This window comes from Calonectris borealis, chromosome 10 (assembly GCF_964195595.1).
Source record: "Calonectris borealis chromosome 10, bCalBor7.hap1.2, whole genome shotgun sequence".
NCBI lineage: Eukaryota > Metazoa > Chordata > Aves > Procellariiformes > Procellariidae > Calonectris > Calonectris borealis.
The window spans coordinates 15,505,325-15,522,963 of record NC_134321.1 but is presented as its reverse complement, the minus strand read 5'-3'; positions in this window follow the sequence as shown (position 1 = coordinate 15,522,963).

Genomic DNA, 17,639 nt, shown 5'->3' with positions numbered 1-17,639 from the left:
AAGCCTCCCCTCACCCCTGGCCGCCTTCTGCGGGTTAAATACCTCCCGCCCGGGGGGAGCCCCCCAGTTCCTAGGGGTGGGTGAATGGGGGCCGGTCTCCCGCAGCAGAAAGAGCTCGTCCCTTTCAGATGGGATCAATCTCGGGAAAGATGCGAAAGCCGAGGGCACGTTAAGCAAGGGACGAGGCGAAGCAAGGTGTGCGAGGAGCTCGCTGCGACACCCAAAAGCCAACGTGTTGGGGTTTTTCTGTCAGCTGTTAGTTCTTGGAATAATAACACTAACGAAGAAGTGTCATGAACTGCCCGAGCCCTGAGGAGGCTGGAGACACCGGTGCCCAAGCGGGACCCCGACAGACGTGCAGCTGCCCGGCCCAGCACGCCCAGCTCCCCCGGCGGGACGGGCGGCCGGGGCCCGCAGGGCGCGGAGGGAGCCGGTGTCCCGGGCACCGCGAAGGGGGGCGGCGCCCCCGCTGCAAGACCCGGTCGGCGGGGCCAAGGCCCCTCTGCCCCGTTCAGAGCGCCCTGGTGCCCCCCCTGGGCCCGGCCGTCGCCGCATCGTAGCCAGCGCTGCATCGCGCCGGAGCCCCCGACCCCCGGCCCGGCGCCCCCGGGGAGCTGTGCCGCCCCGCTCCCAACAGGGGGCGGCCTCGGCCGCCGCCGCCCCGGGAGGCGACGGGGACGGGCGGCTGCTGCCCCTCCGACGGCACCTCCCGCTCCCCATCGCCGCTGTTATCGCCCTCCTCGTCGTCCTGACACGGCGGTGCGTGGCGAGGCGGGAGGAGGCACCTGCGCCCGGGGGCGCGGGCGGGGGCCCAGCCCCTCCAGCCCGTCCCTTCTGCACGCAGCAGCTGACAAGCTGCCATCAAAAACAAAACAAAACAAAACAAAAGCCAACAAAAAAAAAAGAAAGACTCGCCGGCAGCATTGGCTATGAGGAGTGTGAGGCACCATTTTCAACTTTGTAGGGCCGCGGAGATTGGTTTTTGGTATTTAATGCACCCCATGCGGAGCCCGCGCTCTTTGCTGAGATGAAAAGGGAGGCTTTTACAGATCTTGCAGCCGCGGGATCGCCTGTGATCCTGTTTTACACGGGGTGTCTGGAAAGCCTGCGAAGGCATCTGGTTTTCTGGGAGCACTACCTGCGGGAAGGCGGCATCCAGAGCCCCGGCTCCGGGGGGCTGTAAACCGCGGCGGCCTCCGCGGGAGGCGCAGCGGCTCCGCGGGGAACCCCCCGGCCGCCCCCTGCTCCCCGCTGCGGCTTTACATCCATTTCGGACGGGCGAGACCAGGTTTCGTGTTTGCAGAGAAAGGCACTCGCTGGGTCCCCAGCCCAGCTCTCTCCTACCGGAGAGGCGGCGGGGGGGGGGTTTCCAGGGGGGTTTAAGGCGCACCTCCGTCCTTCCCTCCGCGCCAGCTCCGGCCGGGGAAAAGCCTCGTTTCTCGGCCCAACTGAACTCTCCGTGACCCTCCGAGCGCAACCGATTTAGCATACAATTGACAATTAAAAACAAACAAACAACAAAAAGCCAACAGCCTATCCAACATGGAGTCCTCGCAGCGCCAAGGGGACCCCGAGGAGCCGCGCTCCTCCGCTCTGACCCAGGCGGGACCCTCTGCAGATGCAGAGTGATAATCTCCAGAAACTCAGAATAAAATTAAAAAGGGGGGGGGAGGAGGGGGGGGCTGACTCCGGGTCCTCCGCTGGCCCCCAGCCAGCTCTCCTTAAAGGTACAGGCCACTATTAGAGCCGACGTTGAGCTCCTCCATAGCGATCCTCCTCGGGAAAGTTTGGGAAGTTTGGAAAGATGTCTTTAAACTCGCGTTAGGAGCCGCTGCCAGAAAGATGCACCGGGACGCGGCGGGCAGAGGGAGCCCAGCAAGTGTCCCTGCGGCGGGCAGGCTCTCCTCAGGGGGGAAATTCAAAAAGAGAAGGAAAAAAAAAAAAATAAAGGAACATTTTCCAAGCGGGGAGCAGCGCTCTCCGCGGTGGGTGAGAGCGGAGAGGTGGGAGCGCACGGCGGCAGCCCGGGGAGGAGAGGGCCGCCCCGCGGCCGGGACCCGCGCCCGCGCAGGGCCGCGCCCCGCGAAGGTGCTGCCCACCCTGCGCGCCCGCGGCGGCAGCCCCCTGCGGCGCGGAGGGACCCGCGCCCCGCGCGGACTCACCTCCATTGCCGCGGGATCACCGAGCGAGAGCAGCCAAGTAATCCAAGCAGAGCAGGAGGGGAAAGGGCGAGGCGAAAGTAAAATCCTGGATCGCAGGAGTCGGGCGGTATCCTCCCAGGCAGCGGACGACGGCGGCGGCTGCCGGGGGAGCGCGGAGGCCCGCGGAGCTGGCGGGGGGCGGCGGGCGAGCGGTCGCTCTGTCCGGCGCGGGCTGAGCGTGTCCGACTGCGGAGCGGGGCACCAGTGCAGCCTTCTTTCCAAGGTCCATCAGCAATCGCAGTAATTAGGGCTTTCCACCACCAGAAGAAGAAGAAGGCAAAAAAAAAAAAAGCCAAAAAAAAAAAAAAAGCCAACCCAACACACGCACACAGCGCCCGTGGGCGTGATTGTGCGGAAGCAAATAAAAATCTTCACAAGCGGCAGCAAAAGCGCCGCGGGCGACGATCCGTCCCACCAGCCCAGGTGGTGCCGCCGCGGGGCTCCCCGCGCTCCCACCCGGCCCCCGGCAGCGCTCGGGCCGCCGGCGCACCCCCTCCGCGGCTCGGCGCGGACCGGGCAAGGGGGACGAGTGGAGCCGAGCGGGCGCAGGGCTCCCCCCTGCCCACCCCCCTTCACTTGCTTAAAGGCTGGCCGGTGCGGAGCCGGGCGTCCGCGGCTGCAGAGCCATCCTGGGGCTGGCTCCCTCCATTTTACACTGAGAAGAAAAAGCCAAAAAAAAAAAAAACCAACAGAAAAAGACGTTTCTGCACAACCGGGGAAGGGGGAGGGGGGGCCTTGTGCACGCGTGTGTCTGTCTTACGGGGCGACTGATCCTGCAAGGCGAGTAGGGGCAGGGGGAGGGGAGAAGTCCGGGGCTTCAGGAGTTGCGGCTCCCCCAATCCATCGCTGGCAAAGGCACCCAGCGCCGGGGAGCAAGTTACGCGCGGGAGAGCGAGCCAGAGCAGGCGGCGTCGCGCTGCAGCCGACCCTTCCTCCTCGGGGCTCTGCCCCCCGCCCGCTGCAGCCGGCCTGGCTCCCCCCGTGTCTCTCCCTCGCTCCTCTTCACCCCGCTGCTTAAAACTGTTTTAAAAAAAAAAAAAAGAAAAAGAAAAAAAAAGTTGGAGAGCCAACGGCAGCTGAAAAACTTTCTCCGCAGCGCATGCGCCCGGAGCCGACCTATTGCAGCCTGGGCTGGATTTTAAAGCTGTACGGTAGCGAGCGGGACCCCAGTGCAGCCCCGGGGGCGGGCGGGGGGTGCTCGGGCTCCGCGGCCGCAGCGCGTCCCTGGGAGCGCGCCCGCCCCCCCGCCCGCGCTGAGCCCCGCATCGCCGGGCTCTTCTCGGTGGCCAAGCCCGGCGTGAGGCCCGGTGAACACAAACACTTCCCGCAAAAGCGGTGCCCCCGCGCCCAGCCCGCCCGGAGGTGTGCGTGCGGGGGTGTGCGGCCCGCCCTGTGCCACCAGCACCGCCGCGCACCCCGTCTGGTTAACCTGGGGCGGGGGGGACGCACAATAACCCTCCGGGCCGGCCCAGCGGAGGCTCCCTCTCGCATACATGTGCGTGCAATGTGCAGCGCACATGGCCGAGCCGGAGGGGGCTGCACCAGCATTCCTGATGAGTGGCTCATTTGACAAGTCTTGTTTATCGCATGCTCCGAGACACGAGAGGCGGCCGCGTGTGCCGCTTGCCAAGCGCTGGGGGACGGAGCGGGCTCGACGGTTTGGGTTCCTCCTTCTTCAGCGTCTTTTTTCCGCTGTAAATTTGGCAAGTTGTTGAAAAAACTATTTGGGTTAAATCATGTAAGACCCAATGAGCGCTACAGGCGAAGAGGGCTTCGCGGACCCTTTGTACTTCAGAGTGCTTTCCCCGCTCTGCAGTCCTCAGCCAAAGGTTTTTTATTGCACCTCTCGCATCTCACAAGCACCCAAGTGCAGGAAATGGGAGCCTTCCCCCAGCCATGCCGTGACTCCGCATTATTTCCCTTGTATTCGCCTGCGACTGCAGGTCCACGGGGGGATGCGGGGGAGGGGAGGGGGCGCATTATCAAAGCAGCCCTGGGAAATCCAAACAGGCTGCGAGAGCAGCTCCGCTATCAATAAATGCATTCACTCCTTCAAAGCCATGCCAGTGCAAATAAAATCCCTTCAGGAGCCCAACGGGGGGAAAGGCACACCTCGGCCGGCCTGAGCCCGCCGCCGCCGCCGCACACACGCCCCCGGGGCCAGGAGCTCGCCCGTCCCGACGGGGCGCTGCCCGCCAGGTAAGCGCAGCCCTCCTCCGGCATCGGCGACCGCGGCTCGCTCTCGCCCCGACCACTGACCAGGCAAGCTCCCCCCCTCCAGGCCCTGATCGCTACGCTCTCCCGTCTGCCCAGCGCCCCCCGGGCCGCCTCCTCTGTCGCTCTGCCCGGGGCGCCGCTCCCCGCCGAGCCACCCCGGACGGGGCCGCCGAGCGGGGGGTGCCCGGCTCCGACAGCCGAGGAGCGGGCAGCTCGGGCCGCGGGTGCGCAGGCGGGGAGCGGGGCGGCGTGGAAAGCGGGGCGCTGCCTAACGGAGCGGTGGAGGCGTAAAGGCAGCGCGGACCCCCCCGCGCCCCGGGGCGCGCGGCCAGGCGGGACCCTGCGCGCCCCCGCCGGCACCTGCCCTGCCCGAGGCCGCAGCATCGCTCCCGGCAGGCTTGTTTACTCCCTAATATCCGAGGAGCCTTTCCATTAGGCATCCTCACAGCCCGGGCTGCGGTTCATTCCTCGGGACGGCTGGTGAGGAATTTATAAATTAGGTGTAGCACCAGGTCCGGGGAGCGGGGGGAGGAATAAAGGGGTTGTTCGTTCCTTTTAGGAAGACCAACCTTAGTTTTATGCCTAGTAAATAATATTTTATTGCCTTTGGTTTACTGTGGCATTTCAATTATCCCCTTTAGGAGTCGGCAAACTGCGTGGGTTAAAGGTCATTTCTCAAATCACTAGAATTAGTAAAGAATAGCAGAAAACTGTAAAAAGGGGAGGAGCCGCGCAGTAAAACAAGAAAGATCGCCTGAAATAAACTAATAAAGAGCCCCGAGCTGTTTACCTCTCGCATTTGTATTCCCGAATGATGTTTATCATCATGTAATTGCATAATGTCATCGGGCACAGGAAAACGCCTAGCCTGGGCCGATCAATACAGGCAGGCAAGCAGGCAGGGCTGTTAGCAGCAGCTTGGCAACAGGCGAAGCCAACACCGGATCATTTTCGTTGCTTTTAAAAAGAAAACTGAACAGGGAATTTATAAATCACGGGCAAATTTTCAAGCCATGGCGCATAGAAGTGGAAATAAAGGGCAGAAATCCAAACATCCTGCAAGGCTTTAAGAATTTTAATTTCTCCTCGCTATTTAAAACAGCTGGGTGAAGCTAGAGGGGGCAGGAGGGAGAAGTATTGACAATGTTACAGGCATTCGTGCTGCCCAAGCTTTTGTTTCCAGGTTTGCTGGCGATGGAGCTCTTAAGTTAACCGGGCAGTGGACCCGGTGTGCTTTACTGCCAGCGTCGAAGTGTTTTCTGGAGGAAAAAAAATAAAAAGCTATTAATAGGAAGTGCAAAGATATTGTTGAATGTCCGAATAGCAGAACCCCAAACAGCATAACTGCAGGATTTTAGAGATGAAGGTCTGTTATAGCTCTGCAATTCTCTGTAAGACAGAAATAGATTATTTCTGGTCTTTTAGATATGTTTCTGCCATTTTTCTGCGGAGTCATGCATTTTAACAAAGGATTAGCCACATCAGAATATTGCATGTATGTGTCCATTTTAACAGGTAGTGCTGTGTGATTTATATCTTTACACCTTGGCCAATGGCAAATACACAGTCAGAGGCCGATAGGCACGGTTTTCCATCATGAAGAACCCATTTGGGAAGCAGAACTTTCGGGGGAAGAAGTTCTCTTCCTATATGTCTTTTTAGTTCGTCATGGCATTTGAATATATAATATAGGAATTATTACACATATCGCACTGAACCTTTGTGAAGGCATAGCCCATCTGCAGCTGCTTCGGTATCGCTATGCATAATGTATCTTCAGATATGCTTTTTTAGGTGAGAGTCATACGTAGGACCATAATGACCATGTGACAGAGCAAATATGTTATTTTGAACATGTAACCTGCAGTCTGCCCACCAGCACATCTACTCCAGGGATGACTTTTTATTTTAAGCTCCGAGGGACTTAGATGTAACTGCCTTGAAATCATGTATGCACTTTCCTAAGGCTGTTTTCTTTCCTAAAACATGCTGTTGCTTTCTTCTACAGACCACCCTGTCATCCAAAAGATGGCTAAACTACAAAAGAAATGCCAAAGATGATGATTTTATGCCAACTCTTGCAATAATTGTTATTTTTCTATATCCTTAGCCACTAGAGGCAAGAAATAGCATGGGGAAACTCTCTCTCTTTTTAAATAATCATTTTAAATTTCTAGCTTGCCTAACTGCTGAATAAACTTTGACAAGTTAAGAAACTAGAAAACAAAGAAAAGAATATGGACATGTGTGTCCGTGTCCCCCCACCCCCTCCCTCAAATCCCAAATCCATGATGTTGAAAGAAGCCAGGATATTTGGGAGCCACAATCACCACCAGAGAGGAAGAAATACAGAGTCTAGATTAGCATTCATCTTTACCAGGTGAAGACATATTTTACCTGCAACGAGATGCAAATAAGAGGCAGCAGGCAACAATGGAAAGTTTGCAGGATAATGAAGTGTCACAGATTCTGGTAAATACACCGATCTACAAACCTGCGAAGTCTGTAGAAAAAATATACCATTTTATATTTGAATTGATGATGACTGTACCAATTCGTTATTACTGGTAATGAACTGCGTAACAAATAGACCCCTCAAAACACTCAGCGTTTGTCTGCATTATCAGCTGGAGAAAGTAAGTTGTGGACTCATTTTTTATTTTTAATGTGCAAAACACAGCTGGATTCTTTTCATTCCCTCCGACTGAGGTCTACTAAACCTTGCTGCCACTGCAGAAATCACAGCCCAGGTACAACACGTGTGTGTGCTGGGTCATGGAGGAAAATAAAGATATGAGAAAATTCTTCATGAAAATGAGAAGCAGCTCTAAAAGCTGTTGAACTGGGATGCCAACCTGGTGCCACGTCTGTTGGAGCATGGGACTTGACTGCCGTGGGCTCAGCTAGGTGGAAGATGGTCAAAAAATGCCCTCTCACAGGAGTAGGGCAGGCTGCATTTTGGTGCCCCACAGTGATGATTATTTTACTGTTCGTGGGAGACTGGTGCCACCGGCAGCTGCTTGTGCCCAACCCTGGCCCTGGCACACTGAGCTCAGTGAGCTGAAGGCGCAGGTGCTGACGCTATTGCAAGTGTCTGAAGGAGGTGTTCAAGGAGGACACGACTCCCCCACAGCCAACAGGACACTGGAAAGCTGCCTACACCTCTGTTTTCTGTAGTAATAGAGATGGTGAAAGGGGAGCTTCTGACATTTTTAGTTTTCTCTCTGGAATAGCAAGGTTGTTGAAGGTAATTATCAAGGGGATAACTTTATGCCCCCAGAAGCGTTTGCTGTTTTCTCCTCTGTCCGGCCTCTCTCCGGGGCAGGTGTCCCTCTCCCCACACCTTGTGCCTTTGCCTACAAGCTGTGGGTCTTTATCTCGGTGATACCTCTCCCGTCCACACCTCGGCCATCCCCCTGCTGCCACCATATGTCATTGGAATGTTTCAAGTAGTGAGTCTGGTTTACTTAAAGAATAGTGCTTTTAGAGGAATAATACTTTGCTTTGTTTCCATTAGGACCTTAAAAAAAACGTTTATGGGAGGAAAAATAAACAATCCCACCACCACTCCTTAACAACAGAGTACTTTCCCTCTCCTAATGCTACCAGTTCCTTCTTTCACTGAGGCCAAAGGCACCTCCCATAAACTCTGGAGGGCTCTTACATGTTTCTTCTGAGTGGCCTGAACATAACTCTCCCCAACACGCACACACAAAGGCACACAGAGTTCATTTTCCAGAGATGACCAGGCAGGGAGCTTTGTCACACTGACTACGGACCAGCACAGCCTCCTGGTTCAGGCGCAGAAGAGCTGAGGCGTGGAAGGCCATACTGCAGAGGAGGTCCGCGCAGGAGACAACGGGGAAAGGACAGGACAAAGCTCTTTTCCACAAAGCCCACCTGTATCAGTCTCGTGTAACAGCCCTTTAGCAGCCCCGTTCTCACACACAGGTCTCTGCCTTGTGACTGTGCTTCAGGTTCCCAACTGCAGCAGCAAAGAGAGGGCAGAAGCAGCCCAGCACCAGCTAGAGAGGTCGAGGGATCAGGCTGGAGTGATCTCTGCTCTTTAAACAGACAGCTCTGTAAGCAGCCTGCCATTGCACTCTGTTCACACGGAGAACACACCCCAGGCAGCCCGAGATGTGGTTTGGGGCTGCGCATATGGTGCTGGGTGGTACGTCACCACGCTTGTTTCACCATCCTCCTTGGGCCATATAAGATGGTACTCCTGCCTTAGGAAACTTTTTAATCCCATTTTCTACCTGGCATATTTTCATGGTGTGGCTGTGATTGCTGTGCCATACTCATGACCCACAGGTAATTAGGACTCCCAGGAGATTTTATTGATGGCAAACCAGCAGACCAGGAATGGGCATGAATCTACATGCAGGAAGGGGAAGAGAGGAAAGGACACCACAAACTTCCCATGAGCATGGACCAGTCTGACACCCACTCCTGACATGGTCACAACCATGTGTGGTTGCCTGGGGCCACGTCCGCTCCCGAATAGCACTACTTACCTCCAAGATGATTAGAAGATTAGGCTCGAGTTTATAATTGTAGCAATATTGGATCCTCAAAGTCTGCATAGCTCAAGCAGGAATGTAGGTAGATGCTGTCTGAAGCTCTCACCTGAAATATCACTGAGCATTTCTTTACATATGTACACACACATGTCATCAGTGAGGTGTGTTTAAGAGTGAGAGGAGGGAGCGTGGTTACCCCTTATATGACACTTATCTTAAAGACTACTTAGCTAATTCATCATTTCCTTAGGACTAAAGATACGTCGTAACAGCTAAGCCAATGTATATTTGTCCGTGACTGCTTAAAGCCAATATAATTCTGAACATAGCTACCAATCTATGCACCATGAGCAACACATCTGATAAATTTAACCCTATCTTTCAAGCTCCCTAATAGTCTGTGAATTGACCTTGGTTCTTACCAGTTTATTTAGAATATGGCATTGTTTGACAACCCATTTTACAAAGATATTTAAGGTTTAGATTAATTTTGAACTCTTCATTTTAAATATTTGATTAGGCAAACCTTGTGACTTGTTGCCCTGGTGATATTATTGACTTCATTTTTTCATGGAATGATTAAGGTACCATTTTAGCTCTACATTATTTTCCTCAATTTAAATGAAAATTGTGAAAACTTTAGAAAATGGCACTGGCAGTGTGAATGTTTGCCCACAGAATAACAGAAGGATACACTGATAGCACAGCCATGGGACTAGGCTGAGTAGTATGTATTAAGACTCTTTACAGAATAGGTGTATTGGCCACATGTGTAGACAGGCATTTATGGCAAGTGCTTCCCCTGCTAAAATCAGTAAGCCTTGAAAAGTTGGAAATTCATTTATCCTGGACCACCTCTCATTCTCTTTTGCTGTTTAGAGCCTGTAGACTGTCACTTTTTGAGGAGTGACCTGACAAAAAATGCTTATAGTCTAATCTTGGAAGAAACAAGGACCATTGTGGTTGAAAGCGTATTGTGCTTCCAGGCAGGACCCGGCAACAAAGTGGATGAGGGCTTCTGCAGTGAGGCCTCTGCTGTGCCCCAGCCTATCTGAGTTCTGGGATCAAAGTCCATAGCCTGTGTATGTGTGACTCCTCTTGTTCTGCTTCTTCACTGAAGGCAGAGAAAAGCCATCTGAGCAGCTTATCGTGCCATTGGAGCTGACAATCCCACGGAGATGGTCTTCTGTTCTATATAATAGTATAGAACACTGCAAGCTTTTTTGTCAAGGAGCTGTATTTTTGCTTCTGGGAGAGCATGACAGGTACTCATTACTGCCCAGTGTGCTGCTTTGAACAGCTATGGTAATTGCCCAGCCCTGCCTCGTTGGCATCTGTCCTGGTCACAGTGTTTCTTCCATCCAAACAGTAATACCCTGTAATTCAAAGCATAGTGGTGACTCCATGATACCACTTTTAACAAAGCAGCCCAGCAAAGGAACAGCTACAGAAGCAGCCACTTAATGGCTTGATAATAGTCATTGCACTTCAGTTTATCATCTAATTGTCTTTATTATGGGTTTGCAATTTAGCAACTTTTCTTTATTTAATCAGCTGTTTTGCTAATATTTTCATAAAACACTTCCTTCCGGAATGTCTGAGGCTCACAGAGTAACTTACCCAGCACAGAGGTGGATGTACTGCTCTACCACTGATTGTAGTGAACTCCAGAGGAAAATAAAATCTCATTCATTGCTGCAAGGTTTTATGCAGAACATTTATTGTGTTTTCCTGATCAGCTACATGTATTTCTGTGGAATAATGGAAATGCCAGAGGCTAATACCCTATCTGCTTTTCAAGCAAAAGTGCATTTCCATGCAGTTCCATCATCCTGTGACTTTTTTTTTTTTGACAATATAGTATGAAGTTATTGTGAGGGCTGCATTATCATGAGTAGGATATCATGAGGATATTCTCTATTTCTCTATTTCTGTAGAAACTGATAGTATTTCTTCACTATCCCACAACACAAGCTTGTTCCTTAGGAAAATAATCCCAAGTTTTTCAATATTTTCTGTGTACCTCTCCTCTTTATCAAAAAGGTGCCTTAGTTGTAAGTCCCAGCTTGACTCTGTAAAAAAAGGAGTATAGAATATACATTGTAAAAGTCACTTAAATAGTTAAATGTGTGTCACAGCAGGGCTTTTGCCACTAAGTAGGCAGGGTGCTCCCCTTCAAAATGCTGGACTTTCTACTTGCCATTTGCACTGGAATGAATATCGACAGTCCTGTCCCTGAGACTAGAATAGTTTTGGGGAAAGCATTCCTTGTCTGAAATACAATTTGAGCAGTATTTTATTATACTGTGACCCTGTGAGTATACAATCAGGAGGGACTCCTGGGGTTTATTTCAGCTGATTATGGAACACAGAGCAGAATACAGCCAGTGACCTCTGTAAATGATCACATATTTGACTTTTGGATAAGAAGTCATCTAGTCATAAATGATTTATCTAAAAGATTCTATCTGATCTGAGACTAAGCTTCACTCAGCTGCATTAGCAAAACATGTAACAATTCATAAATTTCACATACTGTAGTACTTTAGAAAATATATTTACATTTTATATTATTTACATATATCTGGGCTGGATTTTGAAAGCTAATTCAAAGTGAAATCAGATTTTTAAAATATTTGTTAAAAAGCCCTTCCTAAAAATCTGGTATTCATTTTTAGATGATATCCTGTATTTAATAAGAATTGTTAATATTGTCTGTGTAGCATAATTACAAAACCGTACTAAGATGTGGCACTCAAAAGAAGCGTCCTTTTCATCTTCATTCCTGCGGTGCAAGTAGGATGTGCATAACATCAAAACTATCTCTTCAATTGCCATTTTGTTTGTAACATGGTTTAAGGCAGCGACTTTGAAATGTTTTGAATATGCAAATAGGACGAAATTTAGCAAAATAAAAACATCTGATTTTTTTAATTTGTCCCATTCCCTGGTGTTTGACTTTCCTGAAAGTATTAGGCTATCACACATCAAGGCACCATTCCTTTCATATGAATTACTCAATTCAAATATCTCATTTATTTTATTTTCAGGTGGCAGTTTAATGTCTGCGTTGCTAAGTAATCTAAATTCTTCTCAGAACTCACTATGGTGTCAAGGTCCGACAAATCAGTTGCAGAAAATGCCCCTTCAGTGCAATTTCTCACTAATCATCAGAGTTTAACAAACGTGCATGCATCACAATTTGTATTTGGAATTTCAAAAGTGAGAGGGAAAAATAATCATTGAGCCAAACTGATTAGGCAAGTGAACTCTTGCTGAAAAAACAGCATTTCTAAACAACCTATTTTAATATTTCCTGATTTGTCTGATTCTTTGGGACACTAATGATGGCAACCTAACATATATTAGGAAAATTTTATAAGGTTTTCTATATTTCAGTCTCTATCGTGCAAGATGCTGATTATATTCAAATCCCACAGCAAGCAAAGGAAGGAGAGCATTTTCATATTGCACAGAATAGGACCCATAGGCAATCCAAATATGAAGCATGTGTTTAATTTCAGTCTTACCTTAGGTGCCTCCTGCCTCATGCACAGTCCTCTGTGCACCCCCAGAGAAGATGGCAAAGCAGCTGAAGAATCATAGGATTCCTTCAAAAAAGAAGTTTTCAAAGACTGCATATGGCACTTCTGCGTGAGGGAATTTAGAGCTAAAAAATGTGCAAAGCACTGCAGAAAGTAGGAAAATCAGTCCTGTACACCCCTATGGCTGCAATGGAGAAGAGCAAACAGAGTAGCAGCAAAGCATAAACATTTTAACCAAAATCATTCCCTGCGATGTACGTAGAGAACAGATGTGGACGAGGATTGCTATGAAAAGGTATCAGTGTGACCATGAGCATTCACACTACCCCAAAAAGCATTTATAATTGATTTTAGGACCTAAGTCCTCTAAAAATTTGCTCGCATGAGTAGTTGTATTCTTCTACAAGCTATCTGGCCAATTATAGCCAAAAATGTTAAGCGCTGATAGCCCTTACTCACTTGAGAAGGACTGTGAGTAATTCCTTCTGACTTCAGTAGCGTTGCTCATGGAAACAGGGTGCTACTCCTGCTCTCTGATTTTAAATTCTTAACCTGTTTCAAAGACACTAATGAATGTAACAAGATTTATAGCCAGATTAGTAAACAGTTCTCTGTGTTTTAGCAGAATAACTATATCCAGTGCAGTATGCTTCACATAGAAGGAAGATTGTGAGATATTTCAATTAATTTACCTATGAATTGTAATAACTGATGGCAATCTTGAAGAAAAATTAAGAATACCTGCACAATACTCAGGTCTGAAGAAGAGGCTTCCACTGAAATATTCATGTTCTTGTGACCAAGAAAAAATTCCTTATCATATGAGCTGGACAGGTCTTTTCCTGTAGTTTTCAGACCTTGATGTTTTATTGACCAAACTCCTTGCTTTAGACTTGAGCTCATGTTCTCCGAGGAAGTACAAGTGGTAATTATGCAAGTCTTTCCTTCCCTGTCATAGGCAACATTCACAAGGGAGATTTATAACCTTCAGCTTTCAGATACGGAGACTGGTTGTTTAACTTCAGTGAGAATAACTCTGAGATGGTGAATGGCATCAGAATTGGAACAAATCCTCCAGAAACTGGCTACCTGGACAGTCCTGGGAGTTAGTTTGTTGGGTTTTTTTTTCCTCTTCTTCTTTTTTCTGTTGTAACCCCAACTGAAAGATAGTCAGAATTTATTTTGTTTTAGAAAACAGACTTCTTAGATATAATGCATTTTACTCCCTGAGGCAATAGCAAATCTATCATCTATAGCAATAGCAAACTAACCTATAGAGTGAATGATACTTACCCAATGGCAACAGATACCATGAGATAAGTGACCATAATGTAGAGTCATGATAACGACAATCTTAAGCATTGGTAGGAATAGAGTGCTGACCTAGAAACACAGTCAGGACAACTATAAACAAAATACATTGTAAATGAACTTCAGTAATGAAACCTAAGATATATTTTCTTATCACAAAGCACTCAAAAATTCAGGCAGTTTGTTCATCTGAATGACATTTAGCTCAAATTTTGATATATAGAGGGAATGGTTTGGCCCCATGCTCCTGTAAATGTACACATATGCTCTAGAAAGAAGCAAGAGGGGCACGATCAGAAACTTACTTTTAATCAATAGTCTTTCCGTTCACTTCAGTAAAATTTGGATTAGTCCCTTAATGCACACCCTTATCATGACTGACAACAATCCTGCCCTCACACGTTTGACTGATCTAAGACTGGAGAAGGTACAGAGAGCAGGAAAGTTATGCATGAGGAATATGGCTGGTCCATAATGACTGCATTTCTGTGACCCTTAGTGGATTGTAATAAGGATCTTTTTATTAAAACAAAACAAAACAAAATAAAACTGTAAGAGCTCCAGGGCAGATCTGTGTTCTTGTTTGGCCTGTGTTAACCTCTAACCAAAATCTGGCCATTTAAAAAAAATGTACTTCAGCTGTTTTTCTTTATTTTTAGAAGTTTAAAATTAAATATAAAGCCCATAATAAAATGCATATGAGGACACAAATCAATAGACTTGAGAACTATGTTAAGAACTACCCAACCATATAGGTCTTCATTAACAAGGGTGTTCTCCTCATGAAATTCAGAAAGTGCTCTTATTCGCTTGTACGCATGTTGTTGTTCATGATATTATTTATTTCTATGGTAACCAAAGCAGTAAATACAGCAATATTAGACAACAATAATCAAGAGAAAAAACTTATTGCAAAAGAAGACAACTGTGAGCCAAAACAGAGGTGTTTAGATGATGGTGTAATTTGCTATAATAACTGTTTAGCCGCATATTTGGCAAGTCCTGGATAACTCACTTATGAGTAATGCATTTGTCCAAATTACATTCAAATAAAAAATAGTTACCATGCTACATTATCATGCATTCTGCACAGATATTTCCTTCCTACCGATCTTCCCACGACAAGAAGACTTCTTACTGAGCTCAGGTTAACTGTGGATTGGTGCTTATTTCTCTTGTGCAGCCTCTCGAAAGTTGGTTAGGTGATGCGGAGCCACACATCATCAGTCCTTCGCTATCTGGAGCTATCTAACTTCCTCGTGCAGCCTCCCACTCGCCTCTCCGCTGTCTGCTCCATCTGGAGGGAGCTGGCTGCTCTCCTCCAGCCCCGGCTCCCCGAGCGCAAGGCAGCCTGCAGCTGCCAGAACATCTGCTGTCTCCTGGCCTCGCTGGGGTGAGTACCAAAAGCACGGCCTTTTTAAAGTTGGACAGTCGCCTCCATTAGAAACTAGATGAGTTCAAAGTTCTTGGATTTGTCCTGGGACTTGTAGCTACATGGGAATATATGGTATAATGATCTGTAACGCAAATCCAAGTGCACATTTCAAAGGGATACATGCGTTGTCTTTAGGATGCACTGGCATTTTGCCTGCTCTTCTCCTGTGTCTGTGGTGATCTGGTTTTAGAATAGTCTCAGTCTGAAGGCAGAGTCATTTTGAAGAGCAAGAAGTGGAAGGAATGTAAAACCAAACAAAACCAGTCCTTGATTTGGCAATTGCATCCACCAAGGGTGGGCTTCTCGACAAGATTACTGCTGCATCAGTGCCACCAGGCCGTACAGAATCTGTGGTGATGGGTCGTAGGCTACTCCTGGTGAAGGCAGAGGTTGCGTCTTCTTTGAAAAGGTGCATTTGAAAAAGAGGTGTCTTGTTTGAAAAGGCAGGAGCATGAAATAATGTCACTCTAATCTCACAGGAGGAAAATCTGTACAGCAGCCCCACATCAGCTGTCCTTTTCATACATGGGTCAAATCATGTCCTGGCGACATGCAGGGCTCCCACTGACTTCATAACGGGAAATGTATTACTTATTTAGAGCTGACTTGGCTTTATTTAGGATGATTTAACACATTAGTTATTAAAAGTTTTGTGTTTTGGAGAAGCAATATCAACAGGTGAAATAGAGTCACGCAGTTCTTTGACCCTCTGTTTTGTACTTTCTGACAGGTTTCTGCACAGGGCAGGACGCAGTGTGCGTAATTAGTGCGGCTCTTTCAGGATCGAATCCTGGACCTGGAGCACCGTGTGAACAACCAGGAGATGCAGTAGGTGTTCCGCAATTACCTTGATCCAACTCATGCTGGCACAGAGCTGTTTGGGGCTCTCAGAGTGTGTCTGAATTGACACGTTGGCTTGAAATGCCGACACATGGCTTCATCCCCTGAATGTCCCCCACTGCGTATGCGTTTGCTTGCTCAAACCTCGAGCTACTTTGGCTTAAGTCCGGAGTGAACAAATAGGCTCTCTTAGGAAGAAACTTCAAGCTCAGGAGAGGCTGACTCTTACTCAGGCTCTCTCCTGTAGGGCTGGAGGAGCTCTTGACTGTATGAACTCCAACATAACTTGAGGTGAGATGTTTCTGCAGCCAGAGCTGCCCTCTGGGGAGCTCCCCTCCCCTGAGGCACCAGGCAGACACAAACACACTGGTCCTGCCCCTTCCCCTGGGGCCCTCACAGCCCCCTTCTACAGAGGAAAGAGTGGAGTCCTTGCTGAAAACAACCTTACAGAAAATGGGGCTCAAGAGCCTTTTGCAGTTTCCCCAAATCCACTGCCGTCCTGTATGTCCTCCGTACGACGCGTTGGCACGGACTGTCCCCTTCACCGCGCAGGGAGGCAGGAGCTGCCTTTAAAGCAGGAAGCGATTAACGCTGAAAATAGAGTAAAAAATGCGTGTTTCCAATGGGGGCGGATGGAGAGTCCCCTAACACGGGCACTGCCTGAATACAGAACAAGACCACTCTGAAAAATTGTGCAGGTCTAGAAAGAAGATAGAAGCAATTGCTACTCAATTTATAGTATTACAACTCAAAGCTAAGTTGGCATAAGTAGAATACACAATAAATGTAAATTTAGCTGTAGTTAAAAGTGAAACTTAATATCTATGTTAGTACATAGTACTCTCTTACCAAGAAAACTAATTTATAGGTAAAGAAACAGAGCTTAAAACTAGGAGACTGTGTGTTTTTAAATAACCTAAGTAAAATGCATACTTACTTACCTTTTATTCTCCTGCTGTGTGTGCCCTGAGCTGGTCCAGGGAGTTCTATGAGGTAAGAAATTCCTGTTCAACAAAAGTTCCTTTTCTAAAAAAAGTGAACATAATGGAAACGGGGAACCACTTACCAGGCAGCTGAAAAAGGAGCTGACTGTGCAGAGAATTTCACACCTTATGGCTTTTGGTCAGTAAAGTACATAAACAAAATGTAATTTTCTATGCAATTACACAGGGTCACACAAGAATATTATGTTTTAGAAATCCACTCAAAAGCATATTGCTCTCTAAGAGCCCAATCCGGAAAATGGTTCCTCACTTTACTAAAGTTGCTCGTAAGCATTTCTGGGAGTGGGGCCTAGGAGACATTTTCCTTTTTATGCTTCCTTAAACAGTTTATGTGATAGTAACAACAGGAAGATAAATTACTTTGAATGGTAGCAATTAGAGAAATAAGGAGTGTGATAGATTTACCATGTGGAAAACATCTCTCACACATTTTCTTACAGTCATTAAACCTACTTTTAATGACACAACACTGATTTCAGAAAGAAACAAAGTTTATTTGATGAATATAAACAAGCTGATCAACACTAAATACTTCCCATACACATGATAACAATGTTATG